We start from the raw sequence: 18,510 nt of genomic DNA, 5'->3' as shown, positions 1-18,510 counted from the left end.
CATTTACACATTATACAAAAATGTATAATGTAATGAAAACTGCTGTGTAAAATCAATAATTAATTGTCAATATATGTATTCCTAATTATTATGATTAATTATTAAATAATAAGTGTGTAGTAACATGTTTATGAATGTGTATTAAATTAGAATGTTGCAATAAATAAATAAAAATGCACATTTTGATAATTATTTAATTTGCCAGTGATAAATATTTATAAGCATGATTTATTTTTTCTATCCACGTTATATATAATATAACACATGAAACATTTATAAATTTCTCTTTCAAGATTTTAATTTTAACACACATGTGGAATAATATGATAATGAACATTTTTTATAGACGCAATTGAAATGATAATTGTTTGGAAACAAAGCATTATATCAAAGCAATTAGCACATGCACATGCACCGCCTCTTTCATCACTCCACAAATTTCGATTCATACGAAAGAGAAGATCTTCACATAGGAGAAGACTAGAAGACACACACGCCTATTGTTCCACCTTTGTTTCGTAAACATATATCTACTATATGTGTTAAAAAAAATGTGCAATTGTCGCGTTTTGATTTGTAAAAAAAGTGCGCGTATAAGCCATATCGTCATTGTTATAATTGTTTAAACAGTGTGAACCAATTTCCACGGCACCTGGGAAATTCTCCCATCAAATGAAGAGTGCCTCTTGAAAGGTGACGAGATCACTTTCCAACACTTGATGAATAGGTTTACGCGTCGGCAATTATTTCATTGTGCGAATTTTCATTATTGCGATGTTTCTCTCGTCTAAATCGCTGCGTTAACGAATTCGTTATATACACATTTACATATATATTTGGAACACAAAAACGCTTACTTAATTATAAAGCGCCCAGTCTCTAATGTAATGTACTTCACAGCATAGTGTGTTATAAGATAGAAATTAAATTTTATTCATAAATACACAATTAGATTTTCTGGTACAATACCTTATGAGTACATGATCTATACAAAAAAAAATTAATTAAGCGAACATATCATTTCTAAATTTGGTCCTTTGACTGTTTCATGATAATTAAAATAATAAAGGAGTAAGAAACTATAGTTTAAATCTATTCCCAATTAAAATAATATAATATTAATTTTAAGCATTGTCTTATTATAGTAAAAATGGCACACAAAAAAATATTTGATTTAAAATAATAAGCAACATCACAGGTGATTAATAATATTAAGGATTTAAAGAAGATTGATAAAATCAAAAATATTTGTAATAATCTGAAGCATATTAATAGTTACTACTTATTAAATATTATGTGTTATTATAAAAAGGCCTAACAATATAAGATGACACGATTGCGTAATAATCGGAGATTTCTAACATCCGTTAACCATTTGTAAGCACCAGAAAAACTATTATTGTGTGCATACAGGATGCGCAATAAAATCATGTATAAAAACCGCAATTGTCATCTACTTCTTACGTGATCAAGGGATGCAATTGGCCCACCAACATCCGCATCTGTGATTTGCCAGAGCTGTCTCGAATTAAGATTATGAAAGCTATGGGAATTTGTTACATCGGAATTATCAAACAATCAAACGAATAAGACGGCCGGTAATCAGAAACGAGTTCAGACAGCAGACAGCATCTAATCAGATAATATTTTAAACAATCGACGGAAATTTATTAATAATATAAAACACCCTTAAACCAGTATATGCTAACAACTAATGCAACTGTATTCAGCAAAGAAATTCGGCCAGAGCGAAAACAGTCAAAATTTACAGTTTTTTTCTCGTCGGCGTAAAACAAATCTATATTCAATAAACAATGTACATTACCAGCTTCACAGCACTCGCAAAAAACACAAATTAGGGTACATAAAGTAGCAAGATTATCAAAATTTACTGATTTTTGAATCACTGTTATGCAGATACGTTATATTTTATAATAATAACAAAAAATCTGTTACCGCCCTTAATCATTGAGATTGGACTTTCAATTCTGAAGAGTTTATAAGCCGAATCACTGTCTTTACACGTTATTCAGAAACTTTCTTTAAATCAGTTAAGAACTTCATCCAAAACAGAATTTTTTGTTTTCAACAAAATGGACTGAGATTTTATATTCACGCCTAAATCATATATAATTGTTCATTTGCAACAGATGACAAATGTATTCTTATTTTCTCACAAAAAAGGTCAGAAAATTATCACGGAACAGATAGTTCACACTTCTCACTTCATTTCAGTCAGTTATATGACTTTAGAACTGTTTAGTACTACAGTGTGAGTCCAGTTGAGCTTCCAGGAGCAACTGCGTACTCCCAGAGAGCCACAAAAACTACAGTTGCGCCACACAGAGGGCCTGCGTCATCAAGGTCTTTCGCATCAGAACATTATGTAATATATACAGTGGCGTAGCTAGGGTATGTGCCGCCCAGGGCGATCCTTAAAATTGCCCCCCCTCATACATTTTTTGCAGGGTCATAAAATCAGCATTTCTTAAAATAATAAATTGGTTATTATTAAGCTCATGTTATTCGTGGATTTATATATGTTTTAGTGAATTCAGGGTTAAGAACTACACTAGACGATCCCATCGCGAATATGCCGCCCCCAAGCAAGTGCCGCCTGGGGCTGCCCGGCACCTCCTTAGCTACGCCACTGAATATATACCAAGATTTAATTTACCTAAATCAAGCAAACATATTTATCTTGATATTATATAAAGAAACATCAAAATATTTATTAACCATAACAATCCTAAAAATACTCTGGAATTTTTAATATTTTTACAACAATATTTTTAATAAAAACTGGTCATGTTTAAGAATAACAATTAATTTTACTTTCAGCCAACAATAATATAAGAGGGGAGATGGGTGGCGTACAATACCTACATGTTTACTATTTTACTTGTTTCAATTAAAAACCAATATTTTTAGTCTGTATCTACAGTAAAATATAGAGCGCATATTTAAATTCACGCATCGCTTTAGAGAAAAAAAATTGAGGCAATAAGCGTTAAAAGCGCAATAAACAAAATGTCGTTATTGTGCTGGCAAGTGCATTTTATACGTGTAGAGATCCAAAGGATTAGATAAAAACATCATACTTTGTCATCAACTGACAGAGAATTATTCACAAATTCTAATTGAAAAGAAAATTGTTCCGCAATGAATCGCCTCACGTGCGATTATAAAATTCGTTTATTAGTATATCACATTAATGCACGAAATGCGTAATATTTTAAGTATTAAGATTCAGTAGACAGACACGAAGTGTCAAGTGGCTAAGGTGGCACAAGATGGCGCCGACTTATCGTGATGATAAAACGCCACTTCTAAGTGCGTTTCGTGATGGTCACGGAACGTAGTTCCACGACTGTTGATAACGTTTTTCACATTTAAATGATACGTTTAACGAACGTTGCCCTTCAATAATGTGTTCTTTTCCGTTTCAATGTTATAAAAAAAAATATGGCGGATGACATGCGAGCGACGCTTTTTCGCGATTTGCCATTCGATTTCATTTTCAAGCCGTTGATATTTTCGAACGGTGTATCGATGTATGTGTATATCAGCGGATGAGTTTCGCTTTCTAAATTTCGCAGTTACACAATCTCGGCGATTCGCATATCGCATGCATAATGAATTGATTGGTGATTACATTATTTATTGTTCATGATTTTTTCACAATTTCAATGTCAATGCTACGATTTGTGTGCTGTTATTGCAATACAATAAAATTATCAATTCACTATACATACACTTTCAGTAATTTAATATTTAGTAAGCAAGTGGCACTTTCAAATCGCTAAATATTAATTACTTACACTCAAGTCAAGATCTATTCTAGTAAAATGTTAGCAATGAAACCAATCCCTAGATTTTTTTATTGCTTGATAAAAGATAACTAAAGATAATCTAGTAACTATAAATACCATTGCTTTTAAATTAAATTTCAATAACACGATTTTTCAAACAAATTTTAGCAATTCTTAACATGAAATTTTCGGTAAGTTAAAAAAAAATATATATATATTAAAATATTCTAATTAAGGTAAGCTAATCTAGCATTTGAAACCATCTTTTAAATGAACACAATATTGTGAGATTGACAAAAATTAAGAAAAAAAAATTAATCAATCAATCAATAATGACATCATTCATTAACTATCATCTTTGATCGTAACAACATAAACACATTCATACCATCGTAACATCTTACAGTAAATTTGTACACGTGTATTTGTGAAACTTTATAGATGCATTCTGAGCGGCGACAACAATGGAGAGTGAAAGAAAATAATAAAAAAAAAACGCTTCGATAAAAACAAGTTTAACACTACGAACGGCAGGTGCTTCATTGTAGTACGTTAGTGATTCTGTGACCGTTCCACGGGGAAGTTACAGATAGTCGGATTCGTTCTCATCTACAATACGTAAACAGTGGTGTGATTTTAATTTAATTTAAAGTGTTTATTAAAAACTTACAGTTTGAGGTTTGCCACAAACGTACTAATCCCGACTCAAATTACAATCTCTCGTTTTTGTAGTGAAAACTCTTACAGAAAACGACCGACTTTGTTGTGAAGAAATTTTGATTCAGTATTGTTACTAATAACTTGCCATATTATATCAATATCGCAACCAAGATAAATACTGGCGAATTGCAAGCCATAGCAACATTGTTTCTCACACAGGTCAAGGCGTATTTATTACAGTGTAATCTTCTTGTCTTGAGTATTTAGGTTAACATAAAAGAAAGAAAGGCAGAACATATTTTATATCTTGACTTTAATCCATTTATTATACAAATGGATTCGATTACTCTAAAATAGATTCTTTCTGTATAAATCGGTATAGAAAAGTTGTTTAAAATATCGTTAAAAAGACTTTCTATATATAATTTCACATTAGATAGAACATTTAACAAAAACTTCGATCTAAATCTAAACTTGACTGTGTTATATTTTAAAAGGAAGTTCTACTTCTCACGTTGCGCACTCTAATGAGCGATTCTTATGTATTGTATATACATATATGCATCTATATCGTGTGTTTGGAAGATGTTTTAAATATATTCAATTGCATGCAGCACTATAAATCTGTATACAATATTTCATGTATAGCTAGTTATTAATTAAAATAATAAGTTATCAAGAAGTGGAATATAAGGAAAAATTCTCAAGGGCATGAAATCTTTATCTGAGAAAGAAAGTAAACCGGATAAAAATTATACGGAAAACCCATAATATATGCATTACAAATTATATTATTCGTCATATTTTTTTTAATAGTAAATTTATATAAACACATAAAAATATGATCTAATGCTTTATTTGCAGTATGATTCATAAAATATATATTTACAATCAAATTTTTACGGTAAATACTGTGTAGTAATACGTAATTATTATTTGTCCGCACAGTACGATTTTTTTTTATCTTCATAAAAATAGATATACCAAAGCTGATCTTTACAATGATTCAAACTGTTCAATAAAAAAGCAGTAATTGCTTCAGTGGATTTGTCATTTATAAACATGTTTTATTTGTGTTTAAATGAAAAGCAATGGGGCAACTTCAATGCCAATATTTTTGACATTATATATCATATTTAGTTATGTAAATTTATTATAAAATATATATTATACGCTATGATTTTTTATACTTGTTTGCCATATTGTCACTTAAAATAATAAATTAAGTGTGGGTCAGTATCTCATTTAATATGAATTATATGTATCTTTTACACAAGCTAATCATAACATCAGTGCTGAATATGATTATGGCTTTTTTCAGTAAGAACAGCTCAAATATGGTTTATGGCTCAAAAGTCGGTGATTTGCTATGATACGAAAATTAATATTAAACGATCGATTATGATGGAATTCAGAACCGATTAAAAAGCTAATTCGTACCATAAGGGCTTTATAAGAATAAAACAATAAGAAAGAGCATATTATCATCAGCAATTAGTATAGTAAATTGTTGAAACAAGTTTCTTACTGTTTCATTTGTATGCCAATTACTTAAAATAGTCATAACTCATCCATCCATGCAAAAGTCATTGTTTCTTGATTTCTACAAAAAAGAGTCTCTCTTTTGTATTTCGTTTTTTTTTAATTAAGTTCAGATTTTCCTTTCTATTGGTCTATTGGATCTGTGCAACTTGCGAAAACTTGAAGCGTAAAACATTTGTCGCCTAATGAATATTATTATTTATATAATGCGACTCATTTTATGTATTGTTTCTCCATAACTATTTTTTAAATAGTCTATTTTTTTATTTAGACTGTCAGATCTAATTTCGAAATCACTTTCTTTACTTAAATAATCAAATGCAAATACAAATACAAAAAAAGAATTTCAGTTTTCAGCGCTTTTTATCAATTTTAAATACCTCTGAAAATATAATAAATTGAACCAGAATGTTCTGTATTTTGGACATGTATTTTTCTGCGTTAAAATAATGGCGGGTATTTTTTTGTAAATAGTCCTAATGTTTGAAAATATGTCAAAATATTTATCCGTGAGATATTGGATCATAACTAAAGCTAGTCATATAAACACAGAAATCATAGGTGGTTCTGTTTTTACCTTGTAAATTTAAATTCAACAAATTTAGTTTTCCTGTAAAGTCACACAGCCAATTTTGGTCAAGCAGATTTTAAAGATCATATTTTTTTCAAGAAAATTAATGATTTCGTCCAACAAATATCTAAATCGTTGCAAAAACTTGCTTTGGCTTAACCACCTCACATCTGTGTGTAAAATCAAGTCTAGTTTTTCGTCTTTGCATTGTATTTTAAAAAGTCACCGTTGAAGACATTTTTAATTAAACGGTTTCAAGATTTTAAAATCAATATCTATTACATTTCTCAAGAGTTGTCTCGAATCAGCATTATAAAATATGTGACATTTGGTAACAGAAGGGAAAGACGCCGTGAGAGACGCAAAAGGAAAACGCTGGAGACATACAATTGAGTCACAGCAGCAGAGACGAACAGAGGCTAGGAAACAGCATCAAAATGAGAGACATTAGTGGATTGTCCAAAGAGCACCACGAAAATACACCTCGAAAACTCTCAGCTGCTCCACCGAAATCACAGCCAACAATAATACAACTCGACACGCCAACTAAGACTCTCCGAGTTCCAAGACCTGCCATTTAAACTTGACCGCCTGATAGTGACATCTACATTTCTCTATATATGTCGCAATCTATAAACGTTAATAATTGTTACCAGATTTGGTTGCAAAGTCACACTTCTTCAGTCTCAAAACCGATTGTGAATATGTCGATTCATTGTGTCGCGATGGAAAAATCCTCTGGACGTACGCAAGAATAAAGCGCGGAGCCCCTCCTTCAAGAAAAGGTTATGTAACGAATACAATTTTGTGACAATAATACATAAATAAAATACACATTCACATTCAACGTTTTCATTCTTAAAATTCACAATTAAATTAATTGCGTATACATCAAAACACACACACAGAAAAAAAATGTTTGTAATTTTCAATATCAAAGTAATACATTTTAAAACTATGTAAATATATTGCATAAGGAATCTTTATATTATTAAATCTAAATAAATTTATTTATTATAGCAAAAATATTATTAACTTTAAAAAGGGGCTAGATATAAAAAAAATTGATTCACTGCTAACAACGAAATTTGAAACACCTATTATTTCCGAAACGGACTGTCAGAAGAAAACACAGGATCGAATGAGCCATAGTTTTTTTTATGTATTTTCTTGATTTATTGCGACAAACACAAACGTTAAGGAATGATTCATTGAAGCGACACATTCAAGTTGTGCTGGACTTTGTTTATTTTACACAAAGGGTTCCAAGCGCCCCTCAAAATTGATGATACGGCTAGCCCTACCTATGTATACCAATTTTACAAAGAGACGCAAAACCGACCCAAGAATTCGAACAATTTTGATAAAATCGTGTTTTTTTTAGGAAAATACACACCGTAATTTCACATTTTGTGATAAAAATAATATTAACGTACGTTTTTATTAAAAAAAAATTGGGTCAGACAGATATCGAAGATGTCACTTATGCTACTGATGCTGCATTAATATACAATGTATGTGAAAAATTTCAGTTATTATTACATTCATTATTCGAGGGTTGCTATGGCCCAATCGGTAGCCTTTCACGCAGGGAGGGGAAATAATTAATGCATCTTTTTTCGTGTCCGAATTTCGGCGCCGCAGCGGCGCGGTCGTGCAAAATGTTTTGCATTTATAATAATAATTACTGCGGTTATTAACGCGAGCGAGCGAGAAACAAGTTTCATGTCGGAGAAGGATGATCCGAGAGTACACTTTCAAGTGCACGGAGCGGGTAGAGCACACAGTGAAAGGTGCGAGAGAGAGGCGGAGCTGCGCGCGCTCACGTTGGCCAGACTGAGACGGGCAATGTTGAGGTGGCGTGGCGGGAAAAATATACTCTCTCTCGCGAGCTCTTTTTCAAAGTCGAATTCAGTTTTTTCACGACCGTGAAAGAGCCGCCGAGTGAGCAGCGCGGCCGCCAGTGTTGTGTCGGTGCCCGCGCTCGGAGCAAATCAGGATAACATTTAACAGGTTACACCATCGGCCATTTTCACTTTTCAATCAGTGATAATATCCGCGAACGTTAAAACTCACAATTAAACAGTATATAGTGCTTCGTTTGAAACGTGAGTATAGTGATTCATTCTCTAATATGGAATGTGATTTTAGTAAATTTATACAAAATCTATAGTCTAATTAAATTTGTTATAAAGTGAAAAAAAGTTTTTTTGAACCTTTTTTGGACAGTTTATTTTTTTTGGTCATTACAGAATATTGTATTTCCAGATATTTTTAATTGCCTATTGGGCACTCTGAGAAACATCTGGAAATACAAAATTCTGCTGAGAAATAAAAAATAAACTAGTAAAAATAATTTGATCCTTTTGTTGTAATTAATGAAATTAAATCTGGTACAAAAAATAAACAGACAACAGTTTTATAGTCAAAATATTTGTAATTTTGTCGACGATTGTATATAACACAGGTAGAAAATTAAATTTATCATTTAGACTAACTAAAATAAAGCTTAAAATTATAACACGATAAATATCGGGTTCGAACAAAAAAAATATTTGCAAATCTATTTGAAAAGAATTATAGTAACAACAAATTTACAAACATTTGGAAGGGATGTCAGGTTGGGGAATATTTCCCCCTTAAATTTAGTCTGAAAATGCACGTCATTTAATGAAATAATATAAATCCTAATAAAATCGAAATATTATTAAAAATGACCACTGACTTTGGCCTCCTTCCTGAACAAAGCTGAAATGACGTTCTTAATTCTAAACTAACATTTTATGAGTTATCCCTCAAAAATAATCTAAAATAAAAATATCCATTTTTAAAAAAATATTTAATTTCAGTGAAAGCAAATCGGAATAAATTTTCACCAGTGAAAATATAATTTATCTGACAGGGGCTAGTAATATTATATGATTCCAAATTTTCCATATTTTCCATATTAGCAAAAATATAATGTGAAAAAAAAATAGTATAATATATAAGTAAAAGGCGCTAGTAAAATTATATACTGCGTTAAAATATTTATGAAACTAAAATTGACAGATGCGAAACGTTAATTTTCTGTTCAAACCCAAACCTAACCAACACGAACTAACCAAACCCAACTTGACCTAATGCAAGTTCTAAAACTAATTATAGTTTTAGAACTTTCATGTCGCATCTTCCATATTGATCCATAGATTGCTTGTAATTTACTTCCATTTTATGGTTTAAAAAAAAATAGCTATTCTTACCGATATTATTACATAATTCTGATATGAGAGTATTATTCAAAGTATATTCAAACCAAATATTGATCAATAGGAGGGTGCAAAAACAATTATCATTTCTCAGAAGTCAAAAATTCACGTCAAAAGCAATAAAATCGTGTATACTATTTCTACGTACTATTAAATGAAATATAAATTATATTTTACTTAATTTTTTTGTAAAAAGAGTCGTCTTATTGCAATGCGAACCAATTCAATGAGACGTCGCCTTTTTGAGGCATGGGATTTTTTTTATGAAATTTATAAACCATAAGTATTTATTTCATATAAAAATAAAGTTTAATGTTACACTTCTTAAACAGAAATAAATTTCATGGTCAAACTGTCTGGTTATATAAACGTAAAACCAATCCAATCAAAATAATTCGAAACATGATAGTATATCAATTAACGAGGTATTTCAACCTAAATTTCTGTATGTTATTGCAAAATTAAAAAATAAAATCGCTAAGGTATATGTAGATAAATTAGATAGCACAGTAATCAAACCATTTTTAGCGGGTGTTTGTTATTTTGAAATTTCCTCACTATTTAGAAAAACGCAACGATTTACAAATTAAGAAACCAGAGGAAAAAAGCTACAATTCAGATAAATTATCACCGTATTAGTTTATTGTAAAATTGAAAAAAATAATATTATTGTGCTTAAAAGAATCTCTGATGAATAAAATCATTAACGAATAATTATATATTTTTCATTCCTATTATTTTGTGTAAATTGAAAAAGGTTGCAATAGTTATAAACTAGCTATTTCTAATTTAATAATATGCATGTTTAAATGCTTCTATAAATTTTTATATGAACGATTTATAAAAAATATCCGTTTATAATACAATATAATTTGCACTTACCAAATTTTTCGGCGTCCTTTTTCTGCTTACAACTGTCACAAACACATTTATTTTCACCATTACACTTATACACCACACTATATCACTATTTATATTTATTTTTATTATTTACACTTTTTTATCTTTTTCAATATTTTATGTTACGTATAAAAACACTCGTCAATTTGAAGAAAAATTTCACAACTTCTGCACATGTATGCTGTATCTTTCCTTATTCGACGTGCAGAACAAACACGACATTTTCTTCTCACATATTACTCCCTACTTTTAATTTTTATTGACTGATGCTTTTTCAGCTTATCCGAAAGCCTTTCTAATGGATGGGTACGGCAAGATGTGGTAGAAACTTGTGAACTATCGTCAGAATCGATAGATTTCACTGAATTCTGCATCCATCCTTTAGCCTTACTCAAAAGAAAATCTTTGAATTAAATTTTACCGTTACGATTCAAATTTCGATAGACACTGAACGAATAAAACAATGCGCATTGAAATAAATAAAAAACAACCGTTTTGTTTATTCATTTGTTTATTAAGTAACTAGGTATCGATCGGCGCGATCAATACCTCATATATTTATTATCCATTATACATTATATATTGTATGTGTGCTTGTCGTTCTGATTTTTCCCCGTGTCTATCATCTGGCTGTTATGAAAAGTAAATATCATTCTGTAATCTCTTATTCTTTTCCAAATTCGTATAAGCGTTTCACCTTTTCTGGCATGTTTCATATGTAGGGGTTTAAATTTTATATTTTTAAGGTATTCTGGCAGACCCCTATTTTTCTGAATTGTTCCACAAAGTCCTGTTTTCCGTAAAAATAAATCTTTTGTGAGTAAAGCGCTATTATAAAAATTGGCGGCACAATTGGTGCCATTTGTCCAGATATGGGCTTAGCACATTCATCACCGTGCTTACTAATATTTCTGCATTTCCGGTGTATGATTTGAAATTACAAATATAACCAGTATCCGACTAGCAAACCATTCTATTCAATATTCCATATTTCTTTCTTCTAAATCTATTTCTTGACATAGTTTTTCGAAATATCGGCGTCTCGATTATGGGGATTGTTGAACTTATGAACTATAATGATTATAATATAAACCACTTTTTCAGTTCACTTACTGTCCATTGTGCGGTTTTTTCTATATTTTTGTATTTGTGAGATGTTTGCCGATGATATAAATTTGTTTCCGAAACCATGATTTCGAAAAATCATCGCTAATAAATAAATTGAGTATTTCTTCGATTTTTTCACTATTATTGGGAAACACTTGTTCCCCTGGAATACCATCGAAATCTTGATTATCGCTAGTTATATCAAATTCATTCCAATCTTCTGAGATTGAATTAGACCATCATCATTTGTATTAGAATCACTTTCGCACATATCACTATATTCACAATCACTGGGAATCAAATTTTTCCAAAATGGTTTCATCTATTTCGTTCATTTTTGGGTGATTAAAAATATTTAAAAAAATTAAGATCTCAATCACAAAATATCACTAAAAAAAGTGCAATTTTCGCGATACGTTTCGGTCGATAGTTCAGAAGAGACAAAATATACTGCATTCCTTCAATTATAAAGTGCATTTTTTTATTTGTGTGGAATTCCTGAATTCGGGGTGCGTCATATACTCTAATGGAGGAATTTACAAAAGGTATGTCTCAATATATTTATGCGAAAAATCAAGTGGTTTACAAGCTATAGGGAATTTAAAGATAATTGTTTGCGTAAAAAACCCGGGCGGTAAGCTGTAAAATATGTTGTAATAATAAAGACGCTACCGTATAAATTACAACAACTAGCTTAATATTAGGTTAGAATGAATGAATGAAACATAATAAAATGCTATTATAATTAAGGCAATACAAGCCAAAGTTCAAAATGTTTACTTGAATTTAAAGATATAAAAAAAATTGTGCTACGCGATTTAATGTACATTTGTACTCTCTTAAAATAATATCAATTATAATCTTTGTAAGCAGGTAATATTTTTTTTAATTGTAATATTTAACTATTATATTGTTTTACATTAAAAGAACATTTTTACTACAATTTTAATATTAAAAAAATGATCCACTTAAAATAATAGCATTTTATTTTTAATTTTCAACAATAAACTATTTCCATGTTTAGAAAAATCTTAATTTTTATTGTTTGTGAAGTCGTTAAGAGCTTTTTTAATATCATTCTATCAACATTAAATTTATTATTTCTAATAAATTAGTCTAGTGATAATATGGAAAATTGGTGGAAGGAGCAAATTTTTCAGTTCTAATAAATTTAATTTTAAACATTTATTAGAACTTGCATATATAATTTTTTTACAAACGTCGGTTCTTTCATGAATAATTTTTTATGGATGGTTTCAATTCTCTACATCTGATTTTGCTGTAATTTAAGAAACAATCATATATTAATTTCTTCAGAATATTCCCATTCTTAAAGCATGTTTTTGCGCTTATTTTCTGGATTGGAATCTATTCTGGTTATCGTACAGAATCTATTTATCATTACAAGTAATGGTTTTAATTGAAAAATGTTTTTTATGGTACATATTTTTTTTACCTTTTCTAATGCATCATGCAATAGTTTCAGAAGTAAGTTTGCTGCGAGTGTACAAATAATTGTTTATGGATTACCTTTCTCAATATTTTTCAATCCACTGGACTAATTTAAAAAGTTAATATCGCCAGTAATAAATTTCTTGAGCCAACACCTTACAATTCTTTGACTAACAGTACCCTCCCCAAATCTCAAATTAATATTTTCCGCGGCTTTTGGTACAGTTTAAATTCGTAAAAAAAGGTTTTGTCAATATTTTGAGCCAAAAAACATAAAAAAATCATGTCTGACTCGTGGAATATATAATACATATATATGTATATACTCAGATTCACAAAATCTTTTGCCTAATAAATCCAATCAAATGCTTTTTAACTACATCATTGTTTTACCGATACTGCATATTTGAGAAGTAAGATTTGATCGATACATTATTTCCTGATGTATTTTATTGCTATATCCTGCTTTCTAAAAAAGGTTGAATTCTTATAAACTTGATTCATGTAGTTTGTATGAAACTGGAAATGACTATAAGTTTTTCAACCATTAAAACTGGAATTTTATGTTTACTTAAAGGAGTTTTAAAAAGGTGCATATTTGAGAATGTTGGTTCATTGATTATTTATGTACAAAGGTAGAGGGTAAAACAAAGATTTTCTTTGAAGTAAAATATTTTAATACATCTTCTCAAAAGTTTTGTGTTTATATTTGTAGTTCTTGTTTAAAATAATATGAAGTTTCGCCGATGCAATTAAAAGTATATTATTCTAAAAATCATAGAGTATGAGTAATAAACTTTAAAATATATTTTAAATAAAAATGTTTTTCACAATAATAATATTATATGTGACTCAATAATTGAATTAGTAAAATAATAAATATTAATTTGCTTTAGAATTAAACTAAGCACAAAAATCAGTGCTTCTTTTCATTCGCTAGTGTAGCGATCCATTTTTTATAAAACTTTTCGCCAGTGCTCGTTTAAAATTCCTCTTTTCACATATCGTTTTTTCTATATGCTTCTCTGGCATTCATATTCATGTGAAACAATCTGAATAGCGATTCGAGCGTCTGCCATATGTCAAAAATGGCTTTTCCCACCACTATGCAATTACGCGTGCTTATTTAGCACATTTGTCTTACGCCAATGAGCACGCGTTTTCTTCACCGAGACGTTCTATTCGCCAAAGTATTTTTTAATTCATCGCAAATGACATATTTATTCGATATAAATTTGAAAGAAGCACACGATCGATTCTCTCGTATGTTCTCTAAATAGTCTAAATGGTTTCAAGACCAATTGTCTATTATAGCGACGCTAGCCGCACAGAAACAACTTAATCGTTCGTTTGTGAGTTTAAATTACACAGTTCTTCGATAATAGCAGCCGATCGTTAAAAATGTAACAGTAGCCGAAGAAGATGATGAGGGATAATTGTACAAGACCGTTCGCGAGGTCGTTAACATTCGAATCGCTGTACACTCGTGTCGGGTATCATTACCCCTTTCACTTGTAAAGTGGTAATCGATCAGCTGTGGTAAGGTAGATGCGCTTGCTTTCCTGTCGGCATTTGAACCGGCTGTCTCATATTTAACCATACGATACCTACAGGTTGAGCATAAATCATACATATTCTCATATTTAATAACTAGGATCTAATTTTAAAGTCAAGGAAGAATATTTGTAATATTTAATTTATAAATAAACATTTAACAGTTAGCTTTAGACGCCATTAAAATTAAATTTATAAATATTAAATATTTTAATAATGCATATAGTGACATCTATGATCAAAAATCTAAATTAAAAATTATATCGCGTCACTAATTTAATTTTTAATTTTAGTAATAATACTAATAATTTAATAACATTGAACCATATACATATAAATAATAACGATGTTCTACATCGAGTATTGAGCTCATTAACTATTTTATTCCTAAGAAATTAAGGTACATCTATAATAGTACATCTATTATATTTTTTTTAAATACAAACTTTTATGTTCTGTGATAATAATTAGGATTTTGTATAGGTAGAATTTTGTGGGTCTCAAGTTAGTTCGGAATTCTCTTGGGCAAATGAAAAGGTCCAAAGTTATTTAAGTTCTGATAATCTGAACTCCGAAGTGGATGTTTAAATGTATGTCAGTAAAGTTTCAGTAAACAAAATCATGACTATGGCCCCTCCATAATAGATCTGTGTTCCATCCCTTTCGGTGGAACGGCCAATTATAAATGAATGGCGGGTTTTAGATCAGATTTCCATTGTCCACTAGAGAAGATTACGAACGACCGTTTAGATGGCAATCCCGAGCGCACGTGCTATTTTATCTCAAGTCTGACATAGCCGGTACTTTGACTAAATATGCGAAAAGATTGTCTCACGTTGGTGTCCCATTTTATCATAGAAGCCCTTTCTGTCTAAAACGTATAAGCCCATAACATATGCCATTAATAGCATAATATTTCAATTTTTTCAAAAGCTTTTTGACGGTTTTAGACCAACAAATCATTGGGTGGTCCAATTGTGGAATGGAAAGGTAGTTTAATGGATGATCTAAATTAAACTATAACACATTTTTAGACGTAACAAAAAATATTTTTTATAAAATAAATATGTTACTAAACATTTTTTTCTTCTTTAAAAGCCGCCATTTTAAAACTTTACAAGCCACTGAAAATTCTAAAAGAATGTTTATTTTATGCAAGACTGGCCGCAATTTTATTTAATGATAAATATCATGTTTTTCAACTAATATTTATTTTATGTATATATAAAGAAGATGTTTTCAACATCTAAAAATCGTTTTATTTTAAACAAAATCCAATGATCATTTTTAATATATTTTTGCTATAAATTATATTTGATTGCCAAAGTTTTCAATTTGGCGTCTTAAATGCTCGGTTTCGTTATGCGGAGCGCGTGTCACTTCAAAATAGATTTGCCGATTCGCGTTCTGTATGATACGCTAGTTCGTATCGTGCTCGAATATGGCTTTATTGTCTAGAATCTAAGTGAAGCGAAGTACTCCTTGTTGTTTTCTGAGACATTTCTACAAGAGAATGTTTTTTTGCTAGGAGCATTGGGAAACAATTGATCACATTTTAAGCGTAGCGTATTTTTTAAGTTTCCAAGGGACTCAATGCTCGGTAACTTTCGGTTGCGTGCTTTAGAGTGCCCTAGAGAGTCGCGATCGCGTCCCTTATTCTTACCAATCAGCGCTTGAGAACGCTCCTATTGCACGAGCCATTCTGCTCCGCTTGATATTGAATGACGCGTAAGCAGCTATTAACAATAGTTTTACAATGACGCATATTTGAGTCAACGGCCTGTAATGTGTTAAAATAAGATAAGATCAGACTAGCTAACATATTGAGCCAATAAATTTATTGAAACTACGTCAGTTTTCGTGAATTCTATAGACTACAATCGGAATATTCTAATATTAGTTAATGTTTATAGTAGAATTTAAAAAAAATACGTTTTTGATTAATATTTGCACTCTAAAAATATATATTTTAACAACATAGATAGTATTTTTTGCCTCTTAATGTACTGCTGGAATATCTTAAACTATCTATCTAAAGCCCAAAAATATTTTTTTTCGCATTTCGCAAAAACTTTGTAGTTACAGAAATTCTAGAAATCACTCATATTTCCGAGTTAATATTATGCGGCTGTGGACTTATTAAATTGTTAGCATTGATTTTTTATTTCTTTTTAAAGTATTATTATTTTGAGCATTCCGATTGACAATATGTCCCACAGTAACAGCAACTAAATGAGTCTTTACGGCAGCAGAAATAATAAAAATTAAAACTTTGAAATTTTTATTGCTTAATTAATTTTGGTAATTTTTATTATTATGTTTGAGCATGTATTTATTATTTAGACTCTATTCTTAGATTCTTAATAACCGTATCAATATATTTAAATACTTTACTTTTTACTATACGATATGCTAATAGTCGAAAACCACAAGGACTTAAAAACTCTTGTAATCCAAAAATCTGTTGTTTTTATTTGTTTCGATGTCACGTAATGAGACTTTTTGCAATGGGTAATATTTATATCAGAATCAATCTAAAGTAAATATTACTTAATTAGGTGCTTTAGAAACAGTATTAAGCATTAATTTTATTAAAGGAAATATGCGATTGATTGAATTTACGAAAAATGGTCTAAAAATTATTAAGCTCAAATGCAAATAATTGCATTTTGGATATTAGCTAAAGTGAAGAAATGCATTTCAAGGCAGATACAAAAAAATTGGATGACTTATTTGAGACCCTAATATTATGATACATTGCCTAAAATATATTTAAAAAGTAGCAGTAAATATGAATAATCTAAAAACTGACTACATTAAGGTGAACGCTAAAAATACAATATATTTAAATTCATTGTTAATTTAAAAAGTAGTGTGAGAAGTAGTTCAGTTATGATTAATTGTTTTCTAAAAAATCATAATCTTGCCTGAAATATTGTCTGAAAATATAAATTAAAGTTTATTGTTTTAAAATGCTGGCTTGTCCATCTTGTTTTTATCACCGTCATATAACTTAAACGTAGAAACATATTGTTACATAAACACATGTTAGAAAACGAGTTTTTTGCTTTTGATACAGGTCATGTTGAGATAGATGCAAAAAAAATGCGGAACACCTTCTTCAATTTCCTTCCGTCTCCGATAGGAAATCTTTTATATTATAAAACACGTCTTGACCATTCTAAGACTGCAAAATCTTTACATGGAATTTTATGTTTATATGTCGTTCGCATTAATAAACTATTGACATTTTACTACCAATTTCTAATAATATCGAATCGATCTTGCAATGCTTTCAAATTGGTCACGCTTCGCGGTTAAGAGATTCGAAAATTCCAAAAATGGTTTTGAAAGAGCATGTGACTCAAAGGATTTTCTGTAGTTATCTTACGAGAAAAACCGTTTTGCATCACAACGCCTGCTTCCGGTACAACGTTAGTCATTTATCTAGGTACAGACGAAAGCCCTCTTCCGCATCTTACATTGTTTCGAAATGTTTCAAACATGACAATCCATCCATCGGTCACGCTTGTCGAAGAATCGTAAAAATGTGACAAGCCATTAGCCGTCCAAGGAGTTTAGCAATTCACCCAATGTTTACACCCATTGTTATATCCTCTGTAGAGTTGTGCAACTATATGAAAGTATGGCATTGTTTTAAATT

Source organism: Plectrocnemia conspersa, unplaced genomic scaffold, assembly GCF_051122295.1.
Source record: "Plectrocnemia conspersa isolate PC_06_02 unplaced genomic scaffold, ASM5112229v1 ptg000003l, whole genome shotgun sequence".
NCBI classification, from domain to species: Eukaryota; Metazoa; Arthropoda; class Insecta; order Trichoptera; family Polycentropodidae; genus Plectrocnemia; species Plectrocnemia conspersa.
Note: the sequence above shows the minus strand (reverse complement) of the source record.